Source organism: Lissotriton vulgaris, chromosome 9, assembly GCF_964263255.1.
Source record: "Lissotriton vulgaris chromosome 9, aLisVul1.2, whole genome shotgun sequence".
NCBI lineage: Eukaryota > Metazoa > Chordata > Amphibia > Caudata > Salamandridae > Lissotriton > Lissotriton vulgaris.
The window spans coordinates 260,600,977-260,607,555 of record NC_141697.1 but is presented as its reverse complement, the minus strand read 5'-3'; the positions used below and the strand labels follow the sequence as shown (position 1 = coordinate 260,607,555).

At 58.9% G+C, this 6,579-nt stretch overlaps 1 pseudogene; it reads right to left on the bottom strand.

Annotated features, from left to right (window-relative positions):
• Positions 1-4,464: 4,464 nt before the first annotated feature.
• LOC147689963 (28S ribosomal RNA) lies at positions 4,465-5,899 on the bottom strand (annotated as a pseudogene).
• Positions 5,900-6,579: the final 680 nt, after the last annotated feature.

Sequence of the window (6,579 nt, the reverse complement as noted above, 5' to 3'; positions counted from 1 at the left end):
ATCTATTATATCCTACTTGTGATAAAGATTGTCATTATAGACTGATATATTAAATGAGTCTCACTATGTGGATCCTTATTTTTTTGTTCAGTTATCAAAGTGAACAGACCAGTTCGGGATTCCGCTGACCGGGTAGGTTCTATACACCACGCTGTTCGCCATTTTGAATGGGGAGCTCTGACAGAATCTCAACAGCATTCCATGAGGCCTATTCACTTTGTATAGTAGATTATGAAGGGTATGACCTGGAAACATTCACAAAAGATACCTTGTCTGAGCTACAGGAAGGTGACCAGAGCCAGCACACTGGACACAGTGCGTAGACTTGGACCATAACGCAGCGTAAAACAGGTAGACCCTGAGACATCTTAATGAAGCTCCACGACTATCGAATTAAAGAGAGGGTGTTAAACGCAGTAAGAAGAGCTCAGATAACCCACAATGAGTTCAATTGCATGCCTTTTCAAGGCGTTGCTCCAGCTATGCTCGTTAGTTGTCAGCATTTCCGGCTAATGCCGGAACCGCTACGGTAACGCAAAATACAGTACAGCTGGCTGTTCCCTTTTGACTTTGCAGTTGAATTCCAAAACAAGTCATGTCGGAACCCTGACAGAAGGGTAGCCACACAAACCCTAGGTTTGTATTAGGAGAATCACAAGTAGGTATCTCAGATCAAGATCCAGTGAATATGGGAGGGTAACCAACCAAGTGGACTTAATGGAGAGTCCCACAATCACAGAGACCCTGGGGATGAGAAATGACAATGGACTCGAGAGAAGAAATAGAGGATTAGCAAAACTGACCTGCCTCAAGATTGTGAGCGTGCAAAAAAAGCACAAAGAATGTGGCAAGGGACCCTTCTGGCCACAGTATGAAAAAGATGACACTTATGATTCCACATCGACCAACAGCATATATAAGACCTGTTATGTCTCTGATATGCACGAAAACCTACATAACTGAATCTCTGCAAATTTATAGATGATTATCTAATGTTCAACCAAATAGAGCCCCTAAGGCAAAGGTAAAACCTCAAGTTTCCTAATCTTTGATGTGCAGGGAGCGTTGACGGTTGTAATGGAAGCCCCCCGGCCCGGTTCCTGCTTCTGAAAACAGCCAGGCCGGAGAGAGCCTCCCCGGGCCCCTGTGGACCCCCTTCCCCAGCGCCTGGACCCTCGGCTGGCTTGCAGGACGGGGGGCTGCTGCACTCCAGGTCCCGCCGGACGGTGCACGAGCCCTGGGCCCAGTCCCAGCTTCCGAACTCCAGCCAGGCTGGGGAGAACTTCCCCAGGACCCGGTGGACCCCAGTCTCGAGCACCTGGACCCTCAGCTGGCTTGCAGGACAGAGGATTCCTGCACCCCAGGGCCTGCCAGACAGAGCAAAAGCCCCAGGCCCGGTCCCAGCTTCCGAACCCTAGCCAGGCCCAGGAGAGCCTCCCCGGGCCCCGGTGGAACCCCGTCCCCAGCACCCGGACCCTCGGCTGGCTTGCAGGATGGGGGCTCCCGCACCTTGGGACCCTGGGACGGAGCACGAGCCCCGGTCCTGGTTCACCTTTCGAACCCTAGCCAGGTTGGGGAGAGCTCCCCAGGCCCCGGTTGACCCCCGTCCCCAGCACTGGACCCTCAGTTGGCTTGCAGGATGGGGGCTCCCGCACCCTGGGACGGAGCACAAGCCCCAGGCCTGATCACAGCTTCCGAACCCTAGCCAGGCCGGGAAAGGCCTTCCCGGGCCCTGGTGGAACCCCGTCCCCATCCCCAGCACCCAGACCCTCAGCTGATTTGCAGGACGGTGGGGGCTCCCGCACCCTGGGACAGAGCAGGAGCCCTGGGCCCGGTCCCAGCTTCCAAACCCTAGCCAGGCTGGGGAAGGCCTCCTCGGGCCCTGGTGGAACCCCTTCCCCAGCGCCCAGACCCTCAGCTGGCTTGCAGGATGGGGGCTCCCGCACCCTGGGACGGAGCACAAGCCCCAGGCCTGATCACAGCTTCCGAACCCTAGCCAGGCCGGGAAAGGCCTTCCCGGGCCCTGGTGGAACCCCGTCCCCATCCCCAGCACCCAGACCCTCAGCTGACTTGCAGGACGGTGGGGGCTCCCGCACCCTGGGACAGAGCAGGAGCCCTGGGCCCGGTCCCAGCTTCCAAACCCTAGCCAGGCTGGGGAAGGCCTCCCCGGGCCCTGGTGGAACCCCTTCCCCAGCGCCCAGACCCTCAGCTGGCTTGCAGGACAGGAGGCTCCCGCACCCTGGGACTGAGTACAAGCCCCAGTCCCAGCTGCTGAACCCTAGCCAAGTCGGGGAGAGCCCCCCGGGCCCCAGTGGACCCCCATCCCCAGCGCCCGGACCCTCGGCTGGCTTGCAAGACGGGGGGCTCCCGCACCCTGGGAGAGAGCACAAGCCCTGTGCCCGGTCACAACTTCCGAACCCTAGCCAGGCCGGGGAAGGCCTCCTTGGGCCCTGGTGGAACCCCGTCCCCAGCTCCCAGAGTCTGAGCACGAGCCCCGGGCCGGGCCCAAGCTTCTGAACCCTAGCCAGGCCGGGGAGAGCCTCCCTGGGCCCTGGTGAACCCCCGTCCCCAGTGCCCGGACCCTCGGGTTGCTTGCAGGACGGGGGCTCCCGCACCCTGGGGCCCGCCGGACAGAGCACAAGCCCCGGGTCCGGTCCCTGCTTCCTAACCCTAGCCAGGCCGGGGAGAGGCTCCCCGGGTCCTGGTGGAGCCTCGTCCCCAGCGCCCGTACCTCGGTTGGCTAGCAGGACGGGGGGTTCCCGCACCCTGAGACGGAGCAGAAGCCCCAGGCCCGGTCACAGCTTCCGAACCCTAGCCAGGCCGGGAAAGGCCTCCCCGGGCCCTGCTGGAACCCCGTCCCCGTCCCCAGCGCCCAGACCCTCAGCTGGCTTGCAGAACGGTGGGGGTTCCCGCACCCTGGGACAGAGCAGGAGCCCTGGGCCCGGTCCCAGCTTCCAAACCCCAGCCAGGCTGGGGAAGGCCTCCCCGGGCCCTGGTGGAACCCCGTCCCCAGCGCCCAGACCCTTAGCTGGCTTGCAGGACAGGAGGCTCCCGCACCCTGGGACGGAGCACAAGCCCCAGTCCCAGCTTCTGAACCCTAGCCAGGTCGGGGAGTGCCCCCCGGGCCCCAGTGGACCCCCATCCCCAGCTCCTGGACCCTCGGCTGGCTTGCAAGACGGGGGCTCCCGCACCCTGGGACGGAGCACAAGCCCCGTGCCCGGTCACAACTTCCGAACCCTAGCCAGGCCGGGGAAGGCCTCCCTGGGCCATGGTGGAACCCCGTCCCCAACTCCCACAGTCTGAGCACGAGCCCCAGGCCTGGTCCAAGCTTCTGAACCCTAGCCAGGCCGGGGAGAGCCTCCTCGGGCCCTGGTGAACCCCCGTCCCCAGCGCCCGGACCCTCGGGTTGCTTGCAGGATGGGGGCTCCTGCACCCTGGGGCCCGCCGGACAGAGCACAAGCCCCGGGTCCGGTCTCTGCTTCCGAACCCTAGCCAGGCCGGGGAGGGGCTCCCCGGGTCCTGGTGGAGCCTCGTCCCCAGCGCTCGGACCCTCGGTTGGCTAGCAGGACGGGGGGTTCCCGCACCCTGAGACCCTGGGAAGAAACACAAGCCCTGGGCCTGGTCCCAGCTTCCGAACCCTAGCCAGGCCGGGAGAGCCTTCCAGGGCCCTGGTGGACCCCCGTCCCCAGCACCCGGACCCTTGGCTGGAACCAAGGAGGGTTAAGTCCAGGCCATGTCTTCTCCCCGCCGGCCTGCCAGGGGAGCCCATTTTCCTCAACTCATAAGCCCCCATGCAGTGGGGACTTACAGAACTCTGGGGAAGGACAAAAACTGGAGACAGCCCGCCGGCTGGCAGGCTGGGCATCTGGTCACCCAGCCCGCAGGGCCATCTGGTCACCTAGCGCAGGGCCATCTGGTTGCCCGGCCCGCAGGTACATCCGGTCGCCCGGACCCCTGGGCCATCTGGTCGCCTGGCCCACAAGGCCATCTGGTTGCCCGGCCCACAGGGCCATCTGGTCGCCCGGCCCGCAGGGCCATCTGGTCGCACAGCCAGGCAACCAGATGGCCCGGGACGACCCATCGCCCAGATGGCCTGGGAGGGTGCCGTACCCAGTCTCCCTTGCAGTCCGGCTGAGGGTAGACAGGTGTTATGTTATGTTATGTTCCCATGGGCTGCCGCTGCTCGCCTTCCTGCTCGACTTGCCCGAGAGCATCGGGTAAGGGAGGCCCTGTCAGCCCAGGTCATTTGGTCACCCTGCCAACCTGCAACGGATGGTGGACCCCGACCATGCACCACGGTGGGGCAGGGACAGTAGGGGGAGGCCCCATGCCAGAGGGCACTTGGTGGAGGCGGCCTCCTGCAGGCCCGGGTTAACGCCTCCGCGTCCCTACCACGGCCTGGTTGCAGAGGGGCCCACCCCTGGGTGTGATGGAGGAGGGCACCCGCGGGCACCCACACACGGAGAGACAAAAGCTCAAAGGATGACTTTCAATAGACTGCAACGAGGTAGCTGCTTTGCTACTTACGGAACCCTGACCCAGAATCAGGTCATCTACAAATGATTTAGCACTGGGTGCCCCACGAACATGCGGTGCACTAAGGGCGATGGAGGAGGCCCCCTTCCATCCGCGCTCCGGCTCCCAAGTGAGCGACTCTGCGCACCGGCCCCCCGAGAGAGGCCGGCTATCCTAGGCCATCCGAGGCTCCAAGGCACTGCGGTATCGTTACGGTTTATGGGAGATTCTGACTTAGAGGTGTTCAGTCATAATCCCACAGATGGTATCTTCGCCCCTTTAGCTTCTCAGCCAAGCACATACACCAAATGTCTGAATCTTCGATTCCTCTTGTACTGAGCAGGATTACTATTGCAACAACACATCATCAGTAGGGTAAAACGAACCTGTCTCACAACGGTCTAATCCCAGCTCACGTTCCCTATTAGTGGGTGAACAATCCTGCACTTGGTAAATTCTGCTTCACAATGATAGGAAGAGCAGACATAAAAGGATCAAAAAGCGACGCCACTATGAACGCTTGGCCGCCACAAGCCAGTTATCCCTGTGGTAACTTTTCTGACACCTGTCGCTTGAAACCCAAAAAGTCAGAAGGATTGTGAGGCCCCGGTTTCACGGTCTGTATTCATACTGAAAATCGAGATCAAGCGAGCTTTTGCCCTTCTGCTCCGCAGGAGGTTTCTGTCCTCCCTGAGGACACCTGCGTTATTGTTTCACAGGTGTACCGCCCCAGTCAAACTCCCCACCTCCCACTGTCCCCAGAACGGGTCAAGCCCGGCTTGGATCTAGAAGCGGGAGCCCCACGGGGCTCAAACCCGCCTCACCAGGTAAGTAAAAAACTGATAAGAGTAGTGGTACTTCACCAGCGGCCAAGGGCCTCCCACCTATCCTACACCTCTCATGTCTCTTCGCAGTGCCAGGCTAGATTCAAGTTTAGGAACTTCTGTCCCTGCTGATTTTGCGGCGCCCTTTCCCTTGGCTGTGGTTTCGCTAGATAGTAGGTAGGGACAGTGGGAATCTCGTTCATCCATTCATGCGCGTCATGCGTCCTGCTGTTTACCCGCGCTGCATTGAATTTCTTCACTTTGACATTCAGAGCACTGGGCAGAAATCACATTGAGTCAACACCCACCTCGGGCCTTCACGATGCTTTGTTTTAATTAAACAGTTGGATTCCCCTGGTCCACACCAGTTCTAAGTTAGCTGCTAGGCGCCGACCAAGGCAGAACGCCGTCCCTGCACCCCTTACATACCTATACAACCACTGATACACCTACTCACCTATACAGCTTCTCACACAACCATTCACTTATTCATACACCTACTCGTACAGCCACTAACTCACCCATACAGCCACTTTCCCAAACAGCTACTCACAAACCCACTCACTCATTCATAAAGCCTCTCAACAGAGCCACACAGTCACCCCCCAAACAACCACTTACACACCCACACAACCACTTACATACCCATTCACACAGCCATACATGCACTCACATGTCCACTCTCTCTCCCATATAGCCACTCACACAGACACTCACTCTCCAATACCGCCACTGACGCACCTACTCAGTTAACCAAACACCCACACAAACAAACACTCACTCACCCATACAATCACTTATACACCCAGTCACTCATCTGTACAGCCACTGACACAGCCACTCATTCCACCATACAGCCACTCACCCACCCATAAAGCTACTCACACAGCTACTCACTCACCCATACAGCCACTCACAAACCCATGCAGCTATTCACACACCCACTTCTTCACCCATATAACTACTCACACACCCCCTCAGAAACCCATACAGCCACTCAGACACCCACTCACACATGGATACACACAGTCACGCAGCCGATCACATATGTTAGAAATAGCACCACTCATTAGTAGTACACAAACCATACTATTTTAACTTTTGTAGTACGTTAGTATATATGTTTAACACTCATAAACTTTTAGAACACACAATCACTGGATGATGTCATCAGTGACGCCATCCAAGATGTCACCAGTGATGTGATAGAGAACGTCACGAGTGATGCAACACGAGAAGC